Genomic DNA, 14,840 nt, shown 5'->3' with positions numbered 1-14,840 from the left:
TAGCTCTGACCTGGAGGCTGGACATTTTCATTTCTTCCTTTTTTTTCAGGAGGTGGTGCTCAGGGGCTATTCCTAGCTCTGTGTTCAGGAGAAACACCTGGCAGTGCTTGGGGGATCATATATGGTGCCAGGAATTTGAACCAGGGATGGCTAAGTGCAAGGCAAGTGCATTAATTCCTGGACATTTCTCTAGCCCTTTTAAGACCTTCCTTTTTTTCCTCTTTCCTTCCTTCCTTTCTGCTTTTTTTTGGGGGGTAACACCTAGCGAGGAACAGGGGTAACTCCTGGCTCTGCAATCGGGAATTACCCCTGGAGGTGCTCAGGGGACCATATGGGATGCTGGGAATCAAACCTGGGTTGGCCGCGTGCAAGGCAAACACCCTACCCACTGTGCTATCGCTCCAGCCTATCCTTCCTTTCTTCTTATTTCCTTTCTCCCTTCCTTCTTCCTTCCTTCCTTCCTTCCTTCCTTCCTTCCTTCCTTCCTTCCTTTTTCTTTCTCTCATTCTCCCTGAACCTTTTGCTTTCTCTCTCTCTCTCTCTCTCTCTCTCTCTCTCTCTCTCTCTCTCTCTCTCTTGTTTTGCTCAGGGGTTACTTCTGGCTCTGTGCTCAGGGATCACTCGTTATGGTGCTCAGGGGACCATGTGGTACCATGGATCAAACTGTGACTGACTATGTGCAAGGTAAGCACTTAAAACCTGTACTATCTCTCTGGCCCCTGACCCTCATTTTCCCCTCCAGTTGTTGGGGCATACCACGTGGTGCAGGGACGAGGCGGAGCATGGGGCAATGGGGGCGGGCACAGGGCCTTACATATACAATCGAACCGTCTCCTGGAATGGAACATTTGTTTTGTTTTGGAGCCACAGCCGGCAGTGCTCAGAGGCTCTTCCTGGCCCTGTACTCAGGAGTGACCCCTAGTGGTGCTCGGGAAACCATCTACGTGTTGGGGATTCAAACCAGGGCAGGCAGGATGGAAGGCGAGTGCCGCAGCCCCTGCTCTGCTGCCAAGCCTGAACATTTCCCAGGATGCACACAGGCCCCTCCAGATGTGTGGTAGCCCGTCCACCCCCTGCTCCCCATCTGGACCCAGCCCCTGAGCCACTGCTGGCAACCGTGAGGACACCGCCATCATGCATCTTGGATTTCTGAAAAGGAGACCCCCCACTGGCGACAGCGGACACCTGAGCCTGCCCCACCCTGAGGGGCAGACCCGGACAGAGCCTGCAGCCACTTGCCCCGGTGCCAAGGTGGTGACTGAGTCCTGGAGCCCGGCAAGGCTCTGGGCATGAGCTCAGGATCAGGGCCCGGGCTGGCGTCTCACTACAACCCACTCAGACCTGGCCCCCATGACCCACACACCACAGTGTCCCGCCCGCCCGCCCAGGCAGAAAATGGCCATTTCCTCCGGCCCCCACCCCAGGGAGCGACATGGAGCTGGCAAAACAAACAGGCCTCTGCTCCCAGCCGCGGCTGGTGATGGATCGTCAGAGGGGCTGGCCGTGCTGACGGACGACCGCCCATCATGTGTGCCCGGGCGGGGGCTTGGCAACCTCAGACACGGCCCGACCCCTGCGGGAGCAGCACACAGACCTGCGCCCCCAGAGCTGGGGGGCCGTGAACCCACATGGCCTGGTCTGGGGGTGTGGGGGAGGCTCCTATGCCTGTCCCCACGGACCAGGAACCTCCTTGTGTTCTGCGTGTGGCCGGAGGAGCTGGGCCCTTCCCCCAGGACTGCAGGTGAGCGCGTGGCCTCGGGGGTCCCAGAACTGCTTGGGCCCTGGTAGGGGAGAAGAGCCCGAGGAGCTGAGATGCCTCCACAGGAGGGAGGGGGGGTGGGCTGGGTCCGGGGCCTCCGATCTGAAAAGGCCTGAAGCCCCTGTGCCTCCCAGGAGGCTCCAGCGACCTCTGTCCCCCAACAGCCTGCGTCAGCCTTGCCTGAGGATGCCTGTCTCTGTCCATCTGGGCCTGGGAGTGGCACCTCTTGCAGACCTGGATGACCAAGGCTTGGGGGTTGTCCACGGGAGGGGACATGGGCCCACTTTGCTTGCTTGATCCCCACCACGTCCGTCTGAGCGTGAGCTCAGGTGTCAGGCCGCTAGCCCTGAGTTCGGAGGCCTGTCTGCGCTCCAGCCACCTGCGGTGCCCCTGGGACCCCAGTGGCCCAGCCTGAGGTCTGCAGCAGCCCAGGCCACCCAGCTGGTGACCGGCAGCAGAGGAAGGGGCAGCTGTGACCAGGCCTCTGACCCTTCAGCTGCCTAGCCCCCCCAAACATGTCTGGTCAAGAGGAAGCTTCCGAGACCCCCACTTCCTGAACCTCAGAGCGAGCTGGTCTGTGGCCGCCCACTTCCCCTCAGAGCTCTTGGCCCCCCCCCACCCCCAGCCCTCAGCTTTTCCAGCCTATTCCATCACCCCACAAACCTGCTACGTGATTCCTGGGATGGAGGGCGGTGTGTGGGGGATGGGAGATGTGTCCGCATCTGGGGGGGGGTGTGTGTTGGGGGGGCGGGCAGGAAGCTCCATTGAATGGTGTGTGGAGGACCCAGATGGGGTAAGCGTGTGCCCCCAGAGAGGACGCTGTCTGCGGACCGGTCGTGACCTCTGCCACTTCGGGTCCAGGTTCGTGCCCTAGCTCAAGGTCAGCCCTGTGGGTGGCGGGAGTAACCCAGGGGGCCAGGGGGATGCACGGAAGCCGCCTGCAAAGAGTGTCCCCACGCTGTGCCGGCCGGCTGGGGGCAGAGGCCGGAGGTCATGCCAGGCGGACCATGGGGCTCTGGTGGAGACATGCAGGGCCTCGGAGCCAGCCGGTGTGCAGTCTGCAAGCTGGGTGAGAACAAGAACCTCCCGTCCGCGCCCACTCCTGGGGGGCAGGAAATCTGGGTCTAGTGCGGGTTGGCAGAACAGGGGGGAAGAAGCAAGACCTCCATGGGGCAGGAAGTGACCCTCGACTCTAACGGGGAGTGGGTGACCTCCAGGGGGCCATTTCCTCCCAGGGAACATCCTGCCAGACGGCAGCAGGGAAGAGGGCTCTGGTCAGGCAGGCAGGAAGGGTCTGGGCTGCCCGTGCCCCTGGGGAAGACCGCGGGGAGGAAGGGGCCTCGGCACCCCTTCTGCAGCCTGGTCCCCCTCGGCCGGGCGTTTGGGCCCACGTTGCTGGGGCGTCCCCTGTGAGCCAGGGCCAGGGTCATCGTATGTGGCTGATGGGTCAGAGCCCCGGAGCCCAGCCCCAGCTGCCCCTGCTCCAGGCGGGCGGGCGGGGGGTGGTCAGTACCCCCGCAGCCCCCCCACCTCCAGGACCTAAATATAACCCGAGCAGGCGCTCGGCCGGGAATAGAGAGCTCTGTCAGCCGCCGGCAGGTGCTGGTGGGAGGAAGGTCAGCGTGACTGCAGGGATGCCGGCCGGCCGGGCGGGCGGCCAGGCAGGGTCATGTGAGTGTCCGGTGGCGCGGCCCAAGGGTGCGGCACAGCGTGTGTCCTTGCAGGACAGCTGGGGGCCTGGCCTGGCCCACTCTGGGCAGCCCTGGACCCTGCTGCCCCCACGCCCCACATCTGAGGCTGTGGCCAGGCCCCTACGAATGGATCCAGCTGGCACCGGTAGCCAGGGAGCCCCCAGCCTGCTGCCGCCACCCAGCCCCAGGCCCCGGGGCCTCCTCAGTGGGATGGCAGCCCGGCTCAGGGCCCTGCAGGGTGACCGTGGGCCCGAGCCCCCCGCCCTGGGCTGCTGGGTCCCCTGACAACCTCCCCCTCGTCCTGGCTTCAAGCCGTCTGACTCTGACTTGACATTGAAATGGGGTTCCCTTGGGCCCCACAGAGCTAGGGGCTGGGCTCTGAGGAAAGCAAGGGGGCACGGCAGGGCTCGGGGTCACTGCTCCCCACCCCAGCTGCCCCCCGCAGCTCCTCTGCTGCCTCCTGGGCCCCAGGTCCTGCCCTGGCCTGTCTCCCAGAGCCACACCCCTGCAGCCCCGTGCCGGGAGAGTTCTGGGTCTCTGTAGACCATGGCTTAATAATTTTCCCCAGCTCATCCACTCTGCAGGCCCCCTAAAACACAAGCCTCTCCCAATCGATTTTGTAGAGAGTAGACTGTCAAACTACAAATCTGCAGATATACCGAAAAAAGCCAAGCAACTGGGACAAATGGAACCCTTCTCAGTTTCTCTTATGGTTCTATCATTAGACTTCAGACTCAGTTTCTCCCTGACTTAGTCATGTGCAAGGGCCCTGGGGCAGGCATGGCAGGTGCTGGGGTGGGTTGGCCTGGCAGATGCACAGGCTCCAGTGATCCGGCCTGATCCTTGGAGCTGGGAGGCCTGGTTTAGGAGACGGTGGCAGTGGTGTGTGTGTGTGTGTGTGTGTGTGTGTGTGTGTGTGTGTGTGTGTGTGTGCAGGTTGATGAGTCTGAGACTCCCACCTGGCCCTGGGCCCCACTGAAGAGTTTGTTGATTAAATACTCAAACGTCCATGGGCACTAGGGATACACCCAGTGCTGCACTCACTAAGTGACACCTGTCCCTCCCGGAGGGCAGCGGGCTCAGAGAGGTAGTCAGGGGTTTGGGACTCTCAGTCTCCCCCATCCCGCCCCCTCCAGAGCCCCCAGTGGCAGTAGCCAGGCAGGCAGGGGGTGCCAGGGGAGGCCGCGTCCCAGAGGGGGAGCATGGCACACACTCTGCTCATGCCTCCCCGAGTGGCCCCAGGACCCCGGGAGGAGCAGGCCTTGCTCAGCCCTGCCCGCGCTGGGCCGCTGGAGGCTGTGCTTGTTTGCTCTGCGTCTCGTTTTTCTGGTTTGGAGCCTGGGTGCTCGCACAGGCCAGGGGCCTGGGAACAGGGACGGGGAGGCCGGAGGAGGCCGGAGCCCCAGAGGGCAGGGGTGTGGCTGGGGCAGGGGTCAGCCCTGGGCCCCACTTTGCTGCCCTTGTCCTGCCCATGCCTGCACTCCCCTGCAGATTGGTGACTGAGCCCCGCCCTCCACCGGAGGGTCACCCATGTGGGCTTCCTGGAGGAGGATTGGTCCTGAGTGCATGTGCCTCCACCCTCTGGCTGGGTGGCAGGCCCCGAGGAATCCAGGGTGCAATTCAGAGGGCCTTCAGCTTCCTGCTGACCCACATGCTTTAGTTCTCGGCCTCTGGCCTTTCTAGGTGAGTCTTAGGTTGATATAGTGTATGTGTATGTGTATGTGTGTGTGTGTGTGTGCGTGCGTGCGTGTGTGTGTGTGGGGGGGGGCTCCTGGACGGTCTCCCATCCACACACATCTGTTTGGCCTTTCTCCCTCCTCCTGACTCCTGTGTCTGCTGCTTCTCTCTGGCCTCAGCTGCCCCCTCTCCCCTCCTGCCACTGAATTCTGCCTGCACACCCTCCTGTGGGCAGTGTGTGGGTTGGTGCGGGCTTGGAGGGAGTGCTGGGCTCTAGTGGTGCTGGGCAGATGTGAAGCTCTGATGGGGCCTGCAGGCTTGGGGTGTGGTTACTGGCCATACGAGGGCAAAGTGGCTGCCTGGGGTCACAGTGCTGCAGGCTTAGCCCGGTGGGCAGTTTCCTGACCCCCAGGTATAGTAGGGGTCTGCTCACAAGCAGCAGGGGAACTGGGGGGCCCATCTCCCTCCGGGACCAGGCAGGAGTGCTCACCATCCACCTGATAACTCTCCATTTCAGAGTGGGGAAACTGAGGTCCAGGGAGATGTGTCTGTCTTTACAACCTGGATCAGGCGTGGCATGGAAGCTAGTCAGATGAGATGTAGGGCAGAGCCAGACCTGAGACAGAAGGATCCCCCCGCCACACCTGCCCGTGTGCGTTTGTGTGTGTGTGTGCGTGTATGTTTTGGGGGTCACAGTGAGGATGGGAGGCAGGTGTGCTGACCATTCCAGAGCTCATAGCTTGGGGCAGCTAAGAGAGAGCAGGGACTGAGGCGCTTGCCTTGCACGCAGCTGCACCAAGCACAATCCTGGTTCGAATTCCCAGCTCTGCATACCAGGGTCACTCCTGAGCACAGGGCAGGAGTCGCCCCTGAGCTCTGTTGGGTACAGTTCCCACCCCATCCCCAGAGAAACAAGAGCTCACAGTCTGGGTCCCAGTGGATTCCAGGGTGCCTTGGCATCCACCAGTGCAGAAGCCCAGGGACAGGCCAGCTGCAGGGGTTGCGAGCCTCAGGGCTCAGGGGAGAGGCCCAGAGCTGCCTCTTCTACCTGTCAAAAAAGGGTCCCTTGCAGGGACTGGAGTCATAGCACAGCGGGTAGGTCATTTACCTTGCACGCGGCACACCCGGGTTTAATTCCCAGCATCCCATATGGTCCCCCAAGCACCGCCAGGAGTAATTCCTGAATGCAAAGCCAGGTGTAACCCCTGAGCATCGTCAGGTGTGACCCAAAAAGAAAAAAAGGGGGTGCCCTTGGGGTCGGGGGCTCAGTGGTGGAGGAAGGAAACCTGGGGCCGGCTACAGGCTCTCCAGGGGCTGCAGTAACGGCTGTTTCCCTCTGATCCTCAGTTTTCCCATATATAAGTTAGTCAACACCCCCCTGAGGAGGTTCTTGGCTCAGATGGGGCTCCTCGGGGGTGAGGGTGCTGGTCTTTCTGTTTTCAGGGACCCAGGACAGAAGCTTTGAGGGTCGGGGCCCAATTGGCAGGGGGTGCCAGGGTGGATCACCCTGGAAGAACCCCCAGAACTTCTACCCCCACATTCCCACCTGGGCCATGATTGGTCTACTCCCCTCAAAGCACTTCGTGGAGATTAAGCCCTTATCCCACTCTGCCCTCCCCACACTCTCCTGCTCCCCTTTCTGCCTGTACCCCTCACCTCCCCCCACCAGCGGTGCTCCCAGAAGGAAGAGGCTCCATGGAGTGCTCCACCGGGCCTCCATCTGCACCCAGATGGAGCAGCCACGCCCTGGGCCAGACAGCGGGGCCCATTCTGGTGTGGAGATGAAGAAACCTTGTGGTGTGGGTTGGTGTGTTTGGTTTGGACCCACACTTGGTGTTGCTCAGGGCTTTCTCCCGGCTCTGTGCTCAGGGGTAGCTCCTAGCAGGGCTCAGGGAACCATATGGGCAGCTGGAGATTGATCCTGGGTCAGCCACGTACAAGGCAAACACCTTAACCTCTGGATATCTCTCCTGCCCCTTCATGAGGGTTTTTTGGTTTTGTTTGTTTGTTTGTTTGCTTTGATCCAGCTCGTGAGTCCTCACTGCCATGCCTGTACCCTGGGCAGACATGACCAATCAATCCCCGGTTTCTTTCTGCTGAGCTGGCTGCTGCAGCTTTAATCCAAAGACGGCAGCAGATCCAAGCAGTCCTGCAGGTCCCCCCGGTCTCAGGGTTGGGAGAGGCCAGCTCCGGGCACTCAGGCTCCTGATGGTCCCCACGCGGTTCTCGAGACATAGGGCGGGGGCGGGGGCAACAGCAAGCAAGGAGCCCTCCTGCTTCCCCCCCGGGGCTGAAGCTGCCCAGGCTCCGTGCCATCCAGGAGGGTCCCCTGCATACCCCTCGCCTCCCCATCACCAGAGTTATGGCCCAGGGTGGGGCAGGGTGGGCTGTGGGGGGGAATGGAGCCCTCCCCTCAGCGGCTGACCCTGCCCCCACGAGGCCTGGGCGGGCGCCTCAGCACAGCTCGGGCTCCAGAAACATTTGCTTTAAGTCTTAAAATATCAGGTTCCTGCATCCCGGGGCTTCCCTGGGGGCCGCGGGGCAGGCGGGAGGGATTTCAACGGTAAGAAGATTCCGCTCTGCTCCTGCTTCAGCGCCCGCTCTCCTGCCTGCAGCCTCCACAGAAGCCGGCGGAGTGCTGTGTGGGGGTGGGGGTGCACCGAGCCCCCATTCTCTCGTTCTGGGGAGTGCCGGTTCACCCACTCAAACCCCATTCCCCAAGAGCGCTCTGCTCCTCTCAGTCTCCAGGTCACCCCCACCAGAGCATCAGTAGGCCCAGAGGACAAGTGGACATGGTTATTGGGCCCACACTTCAGGGGTGCAGCAGGCACTGGACACTTCACCTCCACGTCCCCCCAATTCCTGCCCAGGGCCAGCGCTGTGAAGGATTCTTTTTCAGTGAGATGGGGATGGGGTCTGTGCCACCCTCAGGTGCTCAGGTTTTACTCCTGACTCAGCACTCAGGGATCACTTCAGGTGGGGTTTGGGAGATCATAGGTGGAACCATGGCTGGAATCGAACCCGGGCTGGCTATGAGCAAGACTTGGCAAGTGCCTTCCCCATTGTAATGGCACTCTGGAAGGAAAGATTTTTTTTCGAAAGTTTTTGGGGTTACACCTAGCGATGCTCAGGGCTTCAGGCTCTGCACTCAGGGGTCACTTCTGGCGGTGCTCACAGGACCATATGTGATGCCAGGGATCAAACCCGGGTTTGCCTGTGCAAGGCAAGCACCCTCCCCACTGTACCCACACTGAAAGAAGGATTCTTGTGTAGACACCAGTTTCGTGCCGGGAATGAGGAGCTTGGCAGAGCCATGCGGTGCTGAGCGTGAGGTTGTCTCCTGGAGAGGCTCCCGACACAGGATGTTCCTGGGGTGCCAGCTGGTGCCAGGCTCCTGGCGGGGAATGGGGAGTCCTGGAGGGGGGCTGGCAGGTGGTTGGCCCAGGCGTCAAGTGAGGGTGGGCATCCCAGCGCTCAGGATAGGCTTGGGGACCTGTTTGGTGGGCAGGGGCACCCTCAGAGATGCTGGTTTTGCTGCTCTGAGCGAAGGTGGCCCCCTCCACCACCTGCTGCCCCGGGGACCTTCTGCCCAGAGGAAGGCAAGGCCCCCGGCCCGCCCACTCCCTCCCAGGCAGACCACCGGCCTCGGGTGCAGAGCGGGAATTGGAGCCAGGCAGCAACAGCTGGCCCCACTCGAGCGTCCTCCCAGGGGCCACCGCCTTCGTTCCCAGGCCCCCAGCCCAGCCCGTTCCCAGGCTGCACCTCGCCCCCCCCAAATGCGCGGCTAGGGATGTGGTCGGACAAGGCTGTGAGGGGACCACCGGCTGGGAAATCTCTGCCCCCTCCCCCGGCTCCCCGGGACTCAGGCCTCGCCCTCGGTCCAGAGCCAGCCCTGTCCCAGCTCCCCGCGGGAACACCTACATTCCAGGAGAGGCACTGGCCCCCTGGGGTCCCCTGCCAGAGCCAGGGCAGTCCAGTGTACCCTAAGGAACCTCCAGAAACCCCCTTTCCCCACATTCCAGAGGGTTCCAAGCAGAGCCACATGGGGGCGCTGCTCCCCGTAAGCACGGCTCCCTAACTTTCCCTACCTGCTCCAGCACCTCTGGGTGTCTGACACCTGTTGTCGGGGACTGGCACAAAGCTCCCTCCGATGCTTTTCCTTCCCCTCCCGGGCTGTTACTGCCACGGCTTGGGGTCCCATGCGGGCTGGTGGGGGTCCTCCTGGCCGCGGGGCTCACAGCTGCAGTGCTCACTGGGCTCCATACTCACTCACTCCCGACCGTGTGGTCGAGTTCACGCTGTCTGGGGCAGTGCGGGGAAAGCGGATGGCAGAGCTGCGGGGCCTGTGCTTTGCACACGGGGGCAGCACCGGGCATCGGCCTCTCGGTCTCACACTGAGCAAACCACGGCTCATGGGCACAGTGCCACCCCGACTCCACTCCTCTCACTTCAGAAGTGGGGAAATTGAGGCCCTCCCAGAGCGAGGCTGTGGTCGAGTGCTGGGGGCGGAGAGCAGTCTGGGGGTGGTGAGCCGTGGCTGCCTAGTCACAGAAGTGGGGGGCAGAGGGAGGGAGCGAGAGTGGGCCCCTCAGACCCGCACGGCCCGCAGTGGCCTGGCCCCGGGAGAGCAGGCCCCGCGAAGCCCCTTGCTCGAGGAAGGGGGTGAGCATCCCTGAGGGTGCAGCTGGAGGAGCAGGATTAGGGGGTCGTTGGCACCCTGAAAGCTGAGCTTGTGGCCGGCTCTGGGAAGGGGCGTCTGACCCCTGTGGGCCCCCAGGATCCCGGAGAAAATGCTTGATGCCGAGTTAATACCAAGACCAATTTTTATTTCAACAAAGTTAATTCTCAACAATGTGATACTGAGGGAGAGGGATTTTCCTGCCTTGCAGGGGGGCGGGGGCGGGGCAGGATCCCCTCCCCCTTTCCTCAGCTGTCACCACTGGGGGTGGGGGGGTCACCCTGGGGGTGCAGCTGGGGGCAGCAGTGCAGACATCTCCTCTGGGGTGACCTGCACCCCAGCTCTGCTGCCTCTGCCCCGCAGGCAGGCTCTGCAGCTGCACCTGGACCCCGAATGTCTCCCCAGTTCTTGAGAACGGCGAGGGGTCCCCAGCCCCGCAGCTTCCTTATCTCCTCACGGATGGGGGAGGGGTTTGGTTTCTGGCCCTGTGGGTGACCTGGACAGGGCGGGGCTAAGATGGGCCTCCAGAGGCACAGAGCCAGTGGCCCCCCTAACAGCACCCCAGGGGCCTCCACGCTCTCCATTGCCAAGGATGCCACAAGCATGAAGCCGGAGCTGCCCGGATTGTCCCCTGGGGTGCTGTGGGGAGAAGCAGGGGCCCAGCAGGCAGAGGGACCCCACATCTGAAGGAACATCCCTCCCTGTGCCTCTGCCCTGAGGGGTGTCCAAGGGGGAGCCTGGGGCGGGGTGGGGGGTTGGGGCTTGACCTCACTTCCCCTGGTGAGCTCAGGGCTAGACCCGGAAGCCGCTCTCCAGCCAGTTAATCGATAATCTGCAGCCACAGGGCTCTGGGAGGGTCGGGGGGCCTTGTCAGAAATTCCTCCTGACGATGACCACATGCACCGCCGGACAGGCCCCCACCCCACAGCCCTGATCTCCCCTCTGTGCGGGGAGCCCTCAGCCACCTTCCCCGTGCTCCACATCCCACATGGAGCTGCGTGGACCCACCCACTGGGTGTGCCAGCGCTGGGCTGAAGGCTGGACTCAGCGGCCTGGAGGGGGCCCCCGAACAGGCAGAGGGTTTGGGGGACGTGGGCATGCGGCCCCCAGCATGCCTCTGATGGGATGGCCCGAGGGCAGGAATGGGGGCCCAAGGGCACCTTATGACAGACCAAAGTCAAACCAGATGGGCCACGGGCCCCGTGGGGCCGGCGGCCATTCGTCACCGTTATCTGCCCGACACCGAAATCACAAACACATTTTTAAGTGAAGGACTGGCTGCCACTGGCCTGCGGGCCCTGATGCCGCCCAGCTGTGGCCACATAGGGCCGGGGGGTGGAGGGGGGTGGTGGCAGGCTGGCCCAAGGGAGGAGGGCTTGATGCCCTAGACATACCCCTGGGGCTGCCCGGGCCAAGTCGATGTCCTTCCTCCTCCCTGTCCTGCCATCCTGTGTGCAGTCTCCCTCGCCCGGAGTCCTGTGGAGGCGGGGCACAGACACCAGGAGCACTGCTAGCTCCTTCTGGACACCTCGCCTCTTGCCTTCCTCTCAGAACCCGATATCCAATTCACCCTCTGATATTTTGGGGGCAGTGACCACTTCCGAGAGTGCTGGGGATCGGACCTGAGCCTCCCACGTACAAGGCATGTGCTCTGCTCTTTGATCGGCCTCCCTTTTTGCCTTTGCTTTTTCAGACCCAGAAGTGCTCAGGAGTCCTGCCTGGCTTAGTGCTCAGGGGTCGCTCTCGGACCCCTGGTGCCAGATCTAACAAGGGCTTTCTGCGTGCAGAGTGGGTGCTTCAGGGCTTTGGACCTTTCCCCGACCCCCTGATCCTCCTCATCCTCTGACATTTACACGACCAGGCTGAGCATGGGTGCTTAGGGGATGGGAACGTGCCAGGCATGGGTGGAGGGGGCGACGCTCCCAGTGGGGCTGGTGACGGAGACCCGGAGAGACAGACTGAGGAGCTGGGAATGACAGGCAGGGGTTGGTGGGCCTGGTGGTGCCACCTGGGACCCACCTCCTGACCCCCACCCCCGCGACCCCCGAGGGTGACCGTGCAGGGGCTGAGCGTGGAGCTGCAGGCCGAGCCTCCTCCCTGCTGTGCAGAACCTTCCTCTGGGGCCCCAGGCAGCAGGGCCGGCTCCCTCTCCTCATCCCCTCACTCCGGGAGTCCAAAGCAGGTCCTGCCCTGCACCCTGGACCCCCGGGCCGGCTCTTGGGGGTGGGGGCCGCCAGGAGAAATGGCCTGTGACGGGTGGGCAGCCCCGGGCGAGAAAGCAAACAGTGTCAGCTGCTAATGAGCGGGAACCAGGCCTGGGGCCGAGGGCCGGGGCCGGGCTCAGCTATCGCTCATCCTGACAGGCGGGCGCGCGGGGGGTGAGGCCCAGAGGTGGGGGAGCCTGAGAGCCGACTGCGGGTCCCCGGAGACCTGACCCTGCATGCAGACGGACAGACAGACGAGCAGAGGAGAGGCCGCCAACCCCCCAACCTCCCCCCAGCCCCGCTGGCTCCCGTCCCCAGCTGTGGCTCTGCGTCACGGTGGCCCGCCTGCGCCTCCCTGCAGACTAGCAGGATGGAGACTGTCCAGGGAGTGGGCCGAGCTGGGACCCCCACAGGAATGACATCTGAGTCCTTGGCCTCTGTCCCTCCGTGTCCCCATCTTTATAAGCAGAGTCAGATAGGTGTGCTGAGGGGCCCACCTAGCACTGACCACCACCCGAACCCCTCCTGCCTGCCCTGTGTGAAGCTCCTTTTTTTTTTTTTTTTGCTTTTTGGGTCACACCTGACGATGCTCAGGGGTTACTCCTGGCTCTGTGCTCAGTAATTACCCCTGGCGGTGCTCAGGGGACCATATGGGATGCTGGGAATTGAACTCGGGTCGGCCGCGTGCAAGGCAAACGCCCTACCTGCTGTGCTATTGCTCCAGCCCTGAAGTTCCCTTCTTTTCTTTTTTCACCTCAGTGAGATACACAGTTACAAAGTTGCTTATGATTGGATTTTAGTCATATAATGTTCCAACACCCTTCCCTTCACCAGTGTACATTTCCCACCACCAACATTCCCAGTTGCCCCACCCCTGCCTGCCTCTATGCAGCCCCCTTCTTGACAGTCCACCCCCCAAAGATAACAGCCCCCCAAAAGCCCAGCAGTTGTGGGAGTAGGGGGAAGTGGCCTCTTTGTCCTGCTATTCTCTGCACAGTCACTCTGCTGGCCCATTTCATAGATGGGAAGACTGAGATGCAGTGAGCAAGCTGGAGTGACTGACCACTATAACACCATACTTCAGGCAGACTGGAAGCTCCCGCACCCAGCCCTGTCCAGGAACGCCAGCCTGGCCTCACCTCCCATTTGCCGCAGAACCTTGCTACGGCAGCTTGCTGAGCGGGGGAGGCTCGGGAGAGCCCCTGAGCCCCTCTAGGCCTATCTCTGGCCCCACGCCCCCTCTGCAGCCCACCAGCTGAGTGGCCTGTGGGTGCCTGTGTGAGGGGTGTCCAAGCCCCTAGCCTGCCTCCGCTAGGAGGGACGGGCAGCCATAAATTCACACCGCCAGCCGCCCGCAGGATAAATGTGTCATCGGCTGCACGATTTACGAGCACACCCCTGGCCCGAAAGGCAGAGAAAACAAACCTCTGTGTACACATGGCGCGGCGGGCGGGGACAGGCGGCTGCCGGGGGCACCCAGGGGCACGGTGGGCCGCAGGGCACGTGCACCCGGGACACGGGCCGGCTCATCTGGGGACAGGGCTGTCTGCCCTGGTGCCCCACACACTCCACAGGCACCAGGGGGTCTTCCTGTGAGAAGGTGGTGGAACAGCCTCGGGGACACTCAAGCGGCCTGTCACCGGAGCACGTGTGAGGAGCCTCCTCAGGGGATCTGTCTCTCCCTCGGGGACTGTAGTGGTTGCCCGTGTGTCTGTCACCTGCGCACGTGCGCGTGGCTGTACACGTACCGTGTGCGCACATGTGCACACATGCTGTTACAAGCATCCACGTATGCACATTTGCGTGCTAGGTGAGCATGTACATTGTTCACGCATGTATGTGGACTCTGTACTTGTGCAGTGTGGAGTGTACGTGTGTGCAGGTATGCTGATGACACAAGTGTACATGGGATTCATATGTGTGTGCGTGCATGCATGTGCTCTGTGCTCATGTGCACAGACGTGAGTTGTGTATGTGTGGACATGTGTGTATTACACATGTGCACACCTGAACGCGGTACATACACACATGAGGTGTGGTGTGCCAAGTGCACATGTATGTGTGGTTGTGTACGTAGGCCAGCATGTGTGCTGCGTGTGTGGTGTGTGTGCACATGTATGTGTGTGTATGTACAAGTTTGTCCAGTCCCAGGCAAGTCCCGAGGCAGGTCATGATGAAGGGGACCCAGGGTTGCTCCCAGGAGGACACAGGTGGGCATGCAGGGCACAGTGTGTGGGGAGCTGGTGGGCAGTGTCCTGCCACTTTAGGCTGGACGGTTTCGGTGACCTGGAGGTTTCAGCCTGTGGGACTCCACCGGTGCAGCCGCCGGCCATGCCCAGCAGCACTGAGGGAGTAGGACCCTCGCCTGGCTTGGTCAGCCCAGCCCAGTACTCACTGACCGAACCCCAGATGCCTGCTGGGAGGGATCTGGGAACAGCAGTCCCAGCTGAGCCCCAGGAGCACTCAGAGGATGTGGGGAGTCTTGGGGGCCTCTGAGAGGACCCTGTCGGGTCACATGCTTGTGCAGGATGTGGCAGCAGCATGGGAAGGTGGGTGCCGGGGTGCTGTGTGGCTGGCCCTGTGCTGCCAGATGCCACATAGGTCTCCTGGGGCCACATGAAGCCTCTTGGATGATTCTAGGGGAGATGAACTCTTGTCCAAGGAGAAGGTGCTGATGGATGTCCAGGGGGTCACTGTGACATTCAGATGGGAGGGGCAGGACCATTGCACCCATGGTCAGTAGCCCCCTGGACAGAGGGGTCCACTCACAGAGCAAACATGCCCCCACCTCTGGCCAGGGGTTCCCAAGCGACCTGCAAGGTAAGGACCTG

Source organism: Sorex fumeus, unplaced genomic scaffold (assembly GCF_029834395.1).
Source record: "Sorex fumeus unplaced genomic scaffold, SorFum_2.1 ptg000043l, whole genome shotgun sequence".
Classification (NCBI taxonomy): Eukaryota; Metazoa; Chordata; class Mammalia; order Eulipotyphla; family Soricidae; genus Sorex; species Sorex fumeus.
This window is presented reverse-complemented; position numbering follows the sequence as displayed.